This window comes from Ornithorhynchus anatinus, chromosome 8 (genome assembly GCF_004115215.2).
Source record: "Ornithorhynchus anatinus isolate Pmale09 chromosome 8, mOrnAna1.pri.v4, whole genome shotgun sequence".
In the NCBI taxonomy this organism is placed as follows: Eukaryota; Metazoa; Chordata; class Mammalia; order Monotremata; family Ornithorhynchidae; genus Ornithorhynchus; species Ornithorhynchus anatinus.
In genome coordinates this window covers 70,288,383-70,302,576 of record NC_041735.1, presented here as the reverse complement: position 1 = coordinate 70,302,576, position 14,194 = coordinate 70,288,383, and the positions used below count along the sequence as shown (strand labels likewise).

The 14,194-nt window shown below is 47.7% G+C and overlaps 1 pseudogene; it reads right to left on the bottom strand.

Moving 5' to 3' along the window:
* Window positions 1–4,882: 4,882 nt before the first annotated feature.
* Window positions 4,883–5,580, bottom strand: LOC114813906 (annotated as a pseudogene).
* Window positions 5,581–14,194: the final 8,614 nt, after the last annotated feature.

Here is a 14,194-nt window from a genome sequence, read left to right as displayed (position 1 = left end):
GGACTAAGCGCTTGGAATGGACAGTTCGGCAACAGAGACCATCCCTGCCCGACAACAGGCTCACCGTCTAGCAGGGGCCCGTTCACAGTCTAGGGAAGCAGCGTGGCTCAGTGGCAAGAGCCCGGGCTTGGGAGTCAGAGGTCTTGGTTTCAAATCCTGGCTCAGCCGCTTGTCAGCTGTGTGACTTTGGGTAAGTCACTTACCTTCTCTGTGGCCCAATTACCTCATCTATAAAATGGGGATTAAGACTGTGAGCCCCACGTGGGTCGACCTGATCACTTTGTATCTACCCGGCATTTAGAAAAGTGCTTTGCACATAATAAGTGCTTAATAAATACCATTATTATTATTAAGGGGGAGACAGACAACAAAACAGAACAAGTAGTGAGCCATCACTAGCATCAGTATAAATAAACTATAGATAAATGCACATCATTGATAAAATAAATGGAGCAATAAATATGTACAGATGTACACAAATGCTGTCGGGAGGGAGCAGAGGGAGGGAGTAGGGGTGATGGGGAGGGCTCAGTCTGGGAAGGCCTCCTGGAGGAGGGGAGCTCTCAGTAGGGCTTTGAAGAGGGGAAGAGAGTTAGTTTGACGGATGTGAGGAGGGAGGGCATTCCAGGTCAGTGGTAGGACATGGGCCAGGGGTCGGTGGCAGGATTGAGCTCTTACTGTGTGCAGAATTTACTGTATACTAAGCGCTGGGGGAATACAATATGACAATAAACAGACACATTCCCTGCCCCCAAGGAGCTGGTTCTGCCTGATTCATTCATTTGATCAGATTTATTGAGCACTTACTGGGTGCAGAGCACCATACTAAGCGCTTGGAAAGTGCAATTCGGCAACAGATAGAGACAATCCCTACCCAACTATGGGCTCACAATCTAGAAGGACTGCTTGGCTGTTTCCATTCCTCTCTACCAGCTAGATAATCCTTAGGAGTGTTAAGCGCTTACTATGCGGTTCTAAGTACTTCTCTAAGCGCTGGGATAGATACAGGGTAATCAGGGTGTCCCAGGTGGGGCTCACACTTTTAATCCCCATTTTATAGATGAGGGAATTGAGGCCCAGAGAAGTGAAGCGGCTTGCCCACGGTCACAGGGCAGACAAGTCGCGGAGCCGGGATTAGAACCACATCTTCTGACTCCTAAACCCGTGCTCTTTCCACTAAGCCACACTGCTTCTCGAGGTATTCGTATTTGCTTCTCAAATTAAGGCATTTTATTCAGTCATTCAGTCATATTCGTTAAGTGCTTACTATGTGCCAAGCACGTTCGTCCTCTGAATCCCAAGCCTGTGCTCTTGTCATTAAACCACTTGACCCCCTTCGATCGCTCCGTCAGTAGTATTTCTTGAGCGCTTATGATGTGCAGCACATTGTACTAAGCGCTTGGGAGAGTCTGAGACAATAGAATTAGAGAAGCAGCATGGCATAGTGGAGAGAGCATGGGTCTGGGAGTTAGGACCTGGGTTCTAATCCCGGTTCTGCCACTTAGTAAAAGAATAATTATGGAACTTGTTAAGTGCTTACTATGTGCTAAGCACTGTTCTAAGCGCTGGGATAGATACACGGTAATCATGCTGTCCCACGTGGGGCTCACAATCTTAATCCCCATTTTACAGATGAGGTAACTGAGGCACCTTTACGGATGCCCAAATATGACCTGACGATTATTCCCCCCTGATCATGTAAGAAATAGATTTGAGACGCTTAATCTCATAGATAAGGAACTAGGGAAAATGTGGATGGAGATTAAAAATGTCACCAAGGAAGAAAATGACACTGTATTGAAAAAGGACAGGAAAAAGAAAAAGCCAAAATGGATGCCAAACGTAACTCTGGAAGTAGCCAAAAAAGGGAAGGAAGCAAAAATCAGAGGACAAAAGAACTTGGTTAAAGAACTGAACCAAAAATTCCAGCACTCTGCCAGGAAGGACAAACAGGAATATTATAACAATGTTGGTATTTGTTAAACGCTTACTAAGTGCAGAGCACTGTTCTAAGCGCTGGGTGAAATACAGGGTAATCAGGTTGTCCCACGTGAGGCTCACAGTTAATCCCCATTTTACAGATGAGGTTACAGGCACAGATAAGTTAAGTGACTTGCCCACAGTCACACAGCTGACAAATTGCAGAGTCGGAATTCAAACCCATGACCTCTGACTCCCAAGCCCGGGCTCTTTCCACTGAGCCACGCTGCTTCTCTAAGCGCATATATAAAGAAATGGAAGTCAATAACAAATGTGGGTGGACAAGATCACTGTTTCAGAAGATTAAGGAAATTAAGGGAACATTTCATCCTCGGATTGGCTTTGTCAGAAGCAAAGATGGACTGATGATGCCAAACAGAGATGGAAGGAATACATACGGGAACTATACCAGAAAGATAGCAATATGCAAGAAGTATTTGAAGAAGTTCCTTTTAAGTTAGAGCCACTCATCATGGAAGGTGAAGTTAGATCAGCTTTACAATGTCTTGCCAAAAATAAGGCCCCTGGCTTTAATAGGCTTCCTACTGAGGTGTTTCAGGCAGCTTGAGAGGAATCGATTAAAGTCCTTATCAAATTAAGGTATGGCTAACCACTCAATGGCCATCTGATCGGAAGAGGTCAGTTTACGTTCCAAAACTGAAGAAAGGAGATATAACTAAATGTGACAATTATCGTACCGATTCCTCGATCTCAAATGCCACCAAGGTACACCTAAAAGCTATATAGCGTCGAATGGAGACCTACACAGAACGCGAATTGCCGGATGTTCAAGCAGGATTCCGGAAAGGACAAGGGACGTGAGATGTTATTGCCGATGTCCTTTGGATAATTGAAAGGACAAGAGAAGATCAAAAGGAAGTCAGCATGTGCTTTATTGATTATAGTAAGGTCTCTGACTGGGTGGATCAAGAGAAACTGTGAGGCACATTAAGGAAAATGGGTATGCCGGACCATTTAATTGCATTAATATGGAGCCTGCATGACGAACAGGAGGCTACAATAAGAACAGAACATAGAGAAACTGATCGGTTACCCATTAGTAAGGGTGTAAGACAGGCTGAATCTTAATCGCCTTATCTGTTCATCTTTTACACTGAATACCTAATGAGAGAATAGGTATAGAATAATGAAGGGCTTATTATTAAAAGTTAAGGAGCAGGGCAAAAAGATGGGCCTATATTTAAATGTCAAGAAAACAAAGATCATGACAATTGGAATTTTTAACACATTTGTAGTGGATGGAGAGAAGTCTGAAATAGCTGAAAATTTGTCTCTCCTCATTCGATAATCAATAACAAAGGAACTAGTAGTCAAGAAATATGCCAAAAATTAATGTTAGGAAGACTTGCTATGAAGAGGCTGGAAAAAGGCATGAAATGTGCTGATGTAACAATTGCCATGAAAATACAAATCATCACTTCTATGGGGTTTCCAGTGACTATATAGGGATCCGAAAGCTGGACGGAGAAAAAACAGGATAGAAAGAACATTGATTCTTTTGCAATGTGATGTTGGAGATGGCTTTTGCAAATACCATGGAAGGCCCGAAAAACAAATAAATGGATTTTAGAGCAAATTAAGCCAAAGTGGTCTTCGGAAGGCCAAATGACTCGACTTAAATTAGCATATTTTGGAAACATAATCAGGAGGACTAATTCTCTGGAGAAGACACTAATGCTAGGAAAAGCCCAGGGAAAGTGAGAAATAGGCAGACCAGCATCTCTAGATGATAGAGATCATAACAACGATAACGAAAGAACTGTTAGAAAGGTTGTGAATTATGGCAGAGGACAGGATGTTCTGGGAAAAATATATCCATGGAGTCACTGAATTGGAAATGACTCGACGGCACAATAATAGTAACTGAGGCTCAGCGAAGTTAAATGGCTTGCCCAAGGTCATACAGCAGACCAGTGGCGGAGCCAAAGTTGACTCCCAAGCCTGGGCTCTTTCCACTAAGCCACGCTGTTTTGCTGTGTGACTTTGGGCAAGGCACTTCACTTCTCTGGGCCTCAGTGATCTCATCTGTAAAATGAGGATTGAGACTGTGAGCCCTACATGGGACAGGGACTGTGTCCATCCCGATCTGCTTGTATCTACCCCAGTGCTTAGTACAGTGCCTGGCACATAGGAAGCACTTAAATACCAGAGTAATAATAATGATTATTATTATTATTAATTAGCAGACACGTTCCCTGCCCATAACAGAGTTACAGTTTAGAGGACCAGCAGGCCCTACCCCCCAGGTCCAGACCCCACCTGATCTCTATCCTCTTGCAGTCTGTCTAAATGCTGCCTCATTGTTCCTGCCCACCTTGTTGATAATAATAATGATAATGATAATAACTGTGGCATTTAAGCGCTTATTATGTGCTAGGCACTGTATTAAGCACTGAGATGGATTGGACACAGTCCTCGTCCCATGTGGGACTCACAGTCTCAAACCCGGCACTGCTGCTGATAATAATAATGTTGGCATTTGTTAAGCACTTACTATGTGCAGAGCACTGTTCTAAGCGCTGGGGGAGACACAGGGCCATCAGGTTGTCCTACGTGAGGCTCACAGTCTTATTCCCCATTTTACAGATGAGGTCATTCCATTCCATTCATTCAATAGTATTTATTGAGCGCTTACTATGTGCAGAGCACTGTACTAAGCACTGGGAATATACAATTCGGCAACAGATAGAGACAATCCCTGCCCAATGACGGGTTCACAGTCTAATCGGGGGAGACAGACGGACAAAAACAAAACATTAGCCCAGACGATAAATAGCATCAAGTGGATGTACACCTCGTTAACAAAATAAATAGGGTAATAAATGTGCAGAGCACTGTACTAGGCGCTTGGGATGTGCTTCTCAGGCTATACTGACCCTATTCACTGACCATTTATCTCCCCGCTCCAGCCTCGGGAGCCTAAGTGCAGGAAGAGAGGGGCAAGCAGCTGAACACCACCCCACACACTTCCCAGTTCCCTCCCCGGGCTCCTCTCAGTTCTCACCAGCATGGTGACTACAAAATCGAAGATGTTCCAGGCGTTCATCCAGAAGGCGTAGAAGTTGGACATCCACATGAAAGCAAACTCCAGGAGAAAAATAAGCAGGCTGTACCAGGCCAACACCTCCAAAGTCAGCATTACGGTCTCCAGGTTAGGGTCATCCATGTCCGTCAACTCTGTCTCCGCCATGAGCACGATGGTGTTGAGAATGATGAAGCAGATGATGAAGTTTTAGAAAATGGAAGGATTGAGGATACAGTCGGCCCACAGAGAAAGCGGGGGCCACTTGCTGCATCGCAACTTCAGGCGGCACTGTTGCCGCTTGGCGTTGGTAATGAAGTTGCTGTGCACAGGCTTGATGGTGAAGCGTACCAGCTGGTGATGATCCCCCTGCAGCAGCCTCCTCTGGAGCTGGGGATCGAAAAACTCGTCGAGGTTGTGGTGGGGCACAGCCTGGCTTAGGCCCTGAAGATGCTCGATGAGGGAGAAGGTGTCGATGAGGCAGGAGCACACGGCGTCCGCCCGCCGCTGCACCTGTGACATGGAGATCAAGGGCTCCTGGAATTTGGCCATATTCTCCAGCGTGGGTGGGCCCGGGCTGAGGTCTGAGGGCTGAGGTCACTGAGGCACAGAAAAGTTAAGTGACTTGCCCACAGTCACACAGCTGACAAGTGGCAGAGCTGGGATCTGCTGTGTGACCTTGGGTAAGTCACTTAACTTTTCTGTGCCTCAGAGACCTCATCTGGAAAATGGGGGTGAAGACTGTGTGTCCCACGTGGGACAGGGACAAGGTTCAATCAGCTGGTATCTACCCTGGCGCTTAAAAGAGTGCTTGACAGATAGTAAGTGCTTAACTAGCACCATCATCATGCCCATTTTTCAGAGGAGGGAATTGAGGCCCAGAGAAGTAAAGTGATTTGTGGACAGGTGGCGGAGTGGGGATTAGAACTCACAACCTTCGGACTCCCAGGCCAGGACTCCATCAGCGCTCTTTCCCCATCTTTGGCCCAGCCCGGTCCAGCTCTTCAACGGGCCTCGCACACTCACTGTGGTCCGGTCTGCCAGGCCAAACCCTTCCCCTTGACTACACCCTGACCACAGCCCCCCAGGCCCGGGCTCTGATTGACCAGTTCCTGAATTCCCACGCTGGGGCCAACCGCTCTTCCGCCTTGGACCAATGGGATCGCCAGGTAGGTAGAGCCGAACCTCAGCCACGCCCTCTGCCTCATTTGATGGTGCCATTTGGGGTGTTTCTTTAAGCGTGAAATGTGGGCCTTGCACTGTGCTAAAAGCTGAGGGTAGAAACAATAATCATAATAATGATGATGGTATTTGTTAAGCGTTTACACTATGCCAAGCACTGTTCTAAGCCCTGGGGTAGATACAAGGCAATCAGGTTGTCCCAGGTGGGGCTCACAGTCTTAATCCCCATGTTACAGATGAGGTAACTAGGCACAGAGAAGTGAAGTGGCTTACCCAAGGTCACACAGCAGACAAGTAAGTGGTGGAGCCGGGATTAGAACCCACACCCTCTGACTCCCAAGCCCATGTTTTGGGAGTCCATTGGGCCCACTGGGTCATGCTGCTCATTAGATCGGGAACCATCTCGGTATGGGATTCACGTTCTAAGAGATCAATCTATCATATTTATTGAGTGCTGACAGTGTATTAAGCCCTTGGAAGAGGACAATACAACAGGGAAAGGGAGAACAGCAGTTGAATCCTAGCCGCCCCCGACCATTTAACAGATGAGGAAACTGATGCTCAGCTCATTATAGGCAGGGAACGTGTGAGCTAATTCTGTTGTATTGTATTCTCCCAAGCACTTAGTACAGCGTTCTGCACATAGCGCTCAATAAGCTCACTGTGAGCAGTGAGTGTGTCTATTGTTATAATGTGTTCTCCCAAGCACTTAGTACAGTGCACTGCACACACTAAGCGCTCAATAAACACGCTCCGCTCCTCTGCCGCCCACCTCCTCACCGTCCCTCGGCCTCACCCATCCCGCCGTCGACCCCTGAGCCACGTCCTTCCGCGGTCCTGGAATGCCCTCCCTCCTCAACTCCGACAATCTAATTCTCTTCCCCTCTTCAAATCCCTACTTAAAGCTCACCTCCTCCGAGAGGCCTTCCCACACTGAGCTCCCCCCTTTTTTCCCTCTTCTCCCTCTATCCCCCCCCTTCACCTCTCCGCAGCTAAACCCTCTTCTCCCCCCTTTCCCTCCGCTCCTCCCCCTCTCCCGTCCCACCCCCTCGGCACCGTACTAGTCCGCTCGACTGTATAGATCTTCATCACCCTATTTATTTTGTTTGATGAGATGTACATCACCCTGATTCTATTTATCTGCCATTGTTTTAATGAGATGTTCTTCCCCTTGACTCTATTTATTGCCATTGTTCTTGTCTGCCTGTCTCCCCCGACTAGACTATAAGCCCGTCAAAGGGAAGGGACTGTATCTGTTGCCGATTTGTACATTCCAAACGCTTAGTACAGTGCTCTGCACATAGTAAGCGCTCAATAAATACTATTGAATGAATGAATGAAAGGATTGACTGACTGACAAAATACCATCAGTTGACTTGCCCAAAGTCACACTGTGAGAAGGGGAGCGCAGGCAAGGCCACATAAGCAGCCGAGGGGGAGCTGGTGACAAAATTCTCACTCTCTTCTCTGTTAATAATGTTGGTATTTCTTAAACTTAATAATGTTGGTATTTGTTAAGCGCTTACTATGTGCACAGCACTGTTCTAAGCGCTGGGGTAGATACAGGGTAATCGGGTTGTCCCACGAGAGGCTCACAGTCTTAATCCCCATTTGCCAGATGAGGTAACTGAGGCACCGAGAAGTGAAGTGACTTGCCCACAGTCACACAGCTGACAAGCGGCAGAGCCGGGCTTCGAACCCATGATCTCTGACTCCCAAACCCGTGCTCTTTCCACTGAGCCACGCTGCTTCTCAAGCGCTTACTGAGGCACAAGAGAAGAGACTTACCCAAGGTCATATAGCTGACAAGTGGCGGAGGTGGGATTAGAACCCACGACCTCTGACTCCCAATCCTGGCCTCTTTCCATTGAGCCACGCTGCTTCTCTAAGATGTGGGTTCTGTTGCCATGCTTGTCGCAGCTCAGCCCCTTCCGTTCCTTTCAGCCCTTGAGCCCCCGGGCCGGAGAGACCAACTGTCGGCCCACTGCCTGGCCACATCCAGCCACCAGCGGGCCATGATTGCAGAGGGGAGAGATGGCAGAATATGAAACCTTTTCATTTTCAGAAAACGATGCATTTACCAAAGTATTTCCCAACACAAACTCTTCCCTCACTGTGGGCAGGGATCGTGCCTACCAACTCTGTTCTATTGTACTCTCCCAAGTGCTTAGTAGGCGATTTGCACACAGTCAACACTAAATAAATACAATTATCTTGTATCTACCCAGTGCTTAGTACTGTGCCTGGCACAAAGTAAGCACTTAACAAATACCATTAAAAAAAAGGAAATCTAACAGTTTATTATTATTGTTGTTATTACTATTTCAGAATCTGTCTCCCCGACTAGATTGTAGGTTTCCTGAGGGCAGGGTTCATATCTCCTAACTCTACTGTACTTTCCCACACATTTTGTATTCAGCTACGCATAAGGTAGCCCACCCAGGACTTTGACAGAGTAGCGGTTCAACAAATACAATAGATTAATTGATTGCTCTACAGTGACAATTTGAACATTTGACCTCTCGCAGGGAAGGAAGCAATGTTGCCTAGTGGATAGAGCTCAGGCCTGGGAAGTCAGAGGACCTGGGTTCTAATTCTGACTCCACCAGTTGTCCGCTGTGTGACCCTGGGCAAGGTCACCAAACTTCTCTTTCAGTTTCCTCATCTGTAAAATGGGGATTAAGACTATTAGCCCCATCTGGGACAAGGACCGTGTCTGACCGGATTAGTTTTTGTGTCTATCCCAGTGCTTAGAATGGTGCCTGGCACAGAGTAAGCGCTTAACAAATACCATAATAAAAGGGAGGTGTGTTACCCTAAGCCATCTCATATTCTCATAGATTCTCATAGAGAAGCAGCGTGGCTCAGTGGAAAGAAACTGGGCTTCAGAGTCAGAGGTCGTGAGTTCGACTCCCGGCTCTGCCACTTGTCAGCTGTGTGACTGTGGGCAAGTCACTTAACTTCTCTGTGCCTCCGTTCCCTCATCTGTAAAATGGGGATTAAAAGTGTGTGAGCCCCACGTGGGACAAACTGATTACCCTGTATCTCTCCCAGCGCTTAGAACAGTGCTCGGCACCTAGTAAGCGCTTAACAAATACCAACATTATTATTATTATTATTCTATTGCTCTGAATTTTCATTATCAGTGGCCATTCTCAATTGGATTATGAACTGTCATTCAAACTGCCCATATTCTAGAGCAGATAGGGTGATCCATCTCTTAGCCAACGTGTCGTTTGTAGGCGTCCAAAGAGCCTAGACTAAGGGATGGCATCATTGTAAGAGCTTGCCCCTTCCTACCTCTCCTCCCTTCTCTCTTTCTACCGCCCACCCCGCACGCTCCGCTCCTCCGCCGCCCACCTCCTCACCGTCCCTCGGTCTCGCCTATCCCGCCGTCGACCCCCGGGTCACGTCCTCCCGTGGTCCTGGAACGCCCTCCCTCCTCACCTCCGCCAAACTGATTCTCTTTCCCTCTTCAAAACCCTACTTAAAAATCACCTCCTCCAAGAGGCGTTCCCAGACCGAGCTCCTCTTCCCCCTCTACTCCCTCCGCCATCCCCCCTTTACCTCTCCGCAGCTAAAGCCTCATTTTCCCCTTTTCCCTCTGCTCCTCCACCTCTCCCTTCCCATCCCCACAGCACCGTACTCGTCCGCTCAACTGTATATATTTTCGTTACCCTATTTATTTTGTTAATGAATTGTACATCACCTTGATTCTATTTAGTTGCCATTGTTTTTACGAGATGTTCTTCCCCTTGACGCTGTTTATTGCCATTGTTCTTGTCTGTCCGTCTCCCCCGATTAGACCGTAAGCCCGTCAAATGGCAGGGACCGTCTCTATCTGTTGCCAACTTGTTCATCCCAAGCGCTTAGTACAGTGCTCTGCACATAGTAAGCGCTCAATAAATACTATTGAATGAATGAATGAATAAGAGCTTGAACACCTAGTTGAGCCAATTAATCCATTTTTTAAATAATCGTGGTATTTGCCAAGTATGGTATTAAACCCTGGCGAAGATACAAGAACATCCCACATTGAACTCACAGTATAAATAGGAGAGAGAACAGGTATTGAATCTCCATAATATATTTAAGTGAACTGAGGCCCAGAGAAGTGAAGTGACTTGTCCAAGGTCAGACAGCAGGCAAGTGGCAGGGGCAGGATTAGAACTCAGGCCCTCTGGCTCCCAGGCCTGTGCTCTTTCAACTAGGCCAGTCTGTTTCAATCACTCAACCAATCCATCAATAGTACTTATTGAATGCCTACTACATTCCCAGCTCTGTGCTAAGCACCTGGGAGAGCGCAATGGAAGTAAAAGACATAAGCTCTGCCTCCTGCTAAGTTAAGTAGTTTCACCTCTCCCAACAAGCTTTCCCAATTTATTTTGCAGTGCATCTCTTCAGACAGCTCTAGAGCTTAAGAATTTACTTCCTCCTTCCTCAGCACTCATGAATCAATCAACTAGTGGTATTTACTGAGCACTTACTGTATGCAGAACACTGTACTAAGCACCTGGGAGAGTAGGATACAACAGAGTTGGTAGCCACGCTCCCTTCCCATCCTGCGCTCAGAGTCCAAGGGACAGAGGTGTCTGTCTCATTAATGTTTCACCTCTGGAGGTGGGAACCTCTTTACATTGGTCTCCCCTGTCAGTGAGGAAGCTCCTTGGGGGCAGGGAATGGGCCACTTTTCGACTTTGTATTTCCCAAGCACCTGCTACAGCTCACTGCATCGTCGCATCTCCTCCAAGAGGCCTTCCCCAATTAAGCCCTCTTTACCCCAACTCCCTCTCCCTTCTGTGTTGCCTATAATAATAATGATGGCATTTGTTAAGCGCTTACTATGTGCAAAGCACTGTTCTAAGCGCTAGGGAGGATACAAGGTGATCAGGCTGTCCCATGTGGGGCTCGCAGTCTTAATCCCCATTTTACAGATGGGTAACTGAGGCCCAGAGAAATTAAGTCACTTGCCCAAGGTCACACGGCTGACAAGTGGCTGAGCCGGGATTAGAACCCATGACCTCTGACTCCCAAGCCCGGGCTCTTTCCACTGAGCCACGTTGCTTATCTTGTACTATTTGAGCACTTGATATCCACTCCACCCTCCGCCCCACTTACATTCGTATCTTTGAGATTTATTCATTTATATTAAGGCCGGTTCCCCCCCCCCCCCTTAGACTGTATGTTTTGTGGCACTGTACTTTCCCTAGCATTTAGTACAGTGCTTGGCACATAACCGCTCAACAAATACCACTGATTGGGTGTTCAATAAATGCTACTAAGTATTTTTTCTAAAAAAAGTGTGTTTGTGTGTGTGTGTGTGAAGCAGATAATTCATGTCTTTTTCTGGTTTCACCCTGTTCCTTGCCCCTCCAACGACGCTGAAATAAACCTGGGCACTTACTGAAACAGAACTGTACTCTAGACTACAGGCTCATTATGAGCAGAGAATGTGACTGCTCATTCTGTTATACTGTACTCCCCCAAGTGCTCAGTACAGTGCTCTGCACACAGTAAGTGCTTGATAAACACCATCTATTGATTTAACGGGCACTTCTTCTGCCTCTTCTCAGCCCAAAGACTTCGTGTGTATGTTGACAAACCTGATATAACTGCCTCTACGAACCGAGATGTCACAGTCGAGCTTTGCTCTGAGAACGGATCGGTGCGGGATTGAAAGACATTTATGAACACCCCATTAGAGTATGATCGGCGAAGCCCCCATCACCCCAGGTCCCCAGAATCTTAGTAAAAGAGAGGCCACAGAACTCGGTCAGGTCATTCTCACTTTAATTTAACCCGTGCCTTCATTCAATATCAATATATAAAGACAACAAACTTTTGAAATGGTGTGTTTACTGAGATTCTGGCAGTAGTTTCGTGAAACAAGACACAGAGCATATCTGGCTGCCGCTGAATTTGCTTCTAGTAAAGTCAGCTTCAATATGAAGCTGTGGAATATCAAAAAACCTGCCCTTGTACATGCTAAATATCATCAGCCGAGTGCGCGAACACTCAGGCGGGAGCTGAACACAGAGCAAGGAGAGGGGGCTGCCGGGAGAGCAACAGCCCGAACACAATTTATACAAAAGATAGAGGGTCCCCCCCACCCCAGACCCCTCCTGAACTTCTCCCGGCGATTCCGTTCCCATTCAGACCAGTAGAAAACATGCAAACAAAATTCAGCAGACTTTCTCGATGCCAAAAATACCAGTGTATTTAAAATGATTTCCCTTCCCCGCCTGGACCCGGGACTCTGATCCAAATGACAGAACCCAAGGTACTCCTAGAAAAGAGTCCAAATGAGGGCAGCGACGGGAAGCGGGGTGGAAGCCGACCCCCCGGGATCGCTGTCCCTTCCCGCGGAGCCGGCCGCGGTTCCAGACACAACCGAGGTCCGGGCCGGGAAGGCCGGCAGGCCGGCGGCAGACCGGGTCCGTGGGGAAGGGGTAGAGACGGATGGGATTCGTTCGGACCAAAGGCACACACACGCCATCCGGCTGGCTAGGCTGATCGCGAGGCCCCCCTCCCGGCCCCTTCCCCCTCCCCTCCGCCCGGGTCCCCAAAATCATATTAAAAGAAAAAAATTATATGAAAACGCACTTATCTACAAAAAAGAACCAATCGTGGAGGAAGCCGACAGCAGGTCCGCGCTTCCAAAATGCCAACTGTCGTCGCCGGGGCTCCTCTGCTTCGGCCCAGTGAACACCTCCTAAAGATGTGGGCGGCCTTCCATTTCAACTGGCAGAAAATTAGACGCTTCTCGCCAAAAATGCCACTTCCAATAGCTAAAAGATTTGCCTTTATTTCCAAAGATTTCAAGACCAGCTGGGCTACGGCGGGTGGTCTTCGGGGGGGTGAGAGGGGAGAGCGGCCCCCCCAGAAGAGGGCTGAGGAAGGCAAGGCCGAGCCCCGCGGAGGAAGCGGCAGGCCACGGCTCTGGCCTCTCCTGGCCCAGCGGGGCCTGGCTGGCGACCCAGAGTCCAGGAAAAATTCTAAAAACTTGGGGAAATTCATGCATTTTGGTGAGATGGGCCCTAATTTTCACAGTTGAAGTTTCCTCTAAACATTGCACTTTCTTCAAAGGGAAATCCTGATGGTTTTCTCGGCGTTATGCAGACTCCGGCCCCGAACCGACAGCCTTCTTTTTCTTCTTCTTGCCGTGCTTCTTGGGCTTCTTCTTCTTCTTGGTTTTCTCCTTAGGGACAGTCACAGAGTGGATGTCAGTAAAGTCAACACCTAACTCCACCACGGAGAGACACCCGTATGACTAAGGTTTGGAGAGCATCTGTGCCTATCAAACCAAGGCCCTTATGGCAGGCCACAAAAACAGAAGAGTTTTGCATAGTGACGGAAGATGCTAAATCAGCAAGCCCATCCAACCCAGGAGAAAACTGACTGGGATTTTCCCAGAAAATCCCATTTGAATGGCAAGATATCTCCAGCACGCACCTCAGTGCTCTTTCAGAGAAGCAGTGTGACCTGGTGGAAAGAGCACGGGCCTGGGAGTCAGAGGACCAGGATTCTAACCCCGGATCTGCCACCTGTCTGCTGGGTGACTTGGGCATCTCACTTCACTTCTCTGTGCCTTTTCCGTAAAATGGGGATTAAATCTGTGTCCAACCTAATTTGTACTTACCCCAGCCCCTAGTACAGTGCTTGGCACAACATTAAGGTCTTCTAACAAGTACCATAATTATTATCCTCTAGTCAAACAATTGTCTCCCCACCCTCATTACCCTCCTAAAATCGCATCTCCTCCCAATAGCCTTCCCTGCCTAAATCCTCATTTCCTCCACCTGCCTTCATTTCTGTGTTGCCCTCAAACTTGGCTCTGTACCCCTTAAGCACTTGAGATTCACTCCAGCCTCAACCCTTCAGCGCTTATGTTCATATCCTTACATTCTGCCACTTTCCCCTCTGGTAACTTATTTTAATGCCTGTCTAGTTCTGTAGATTGTAAGCTCCTTATAGGCAGGGACTGTGTCT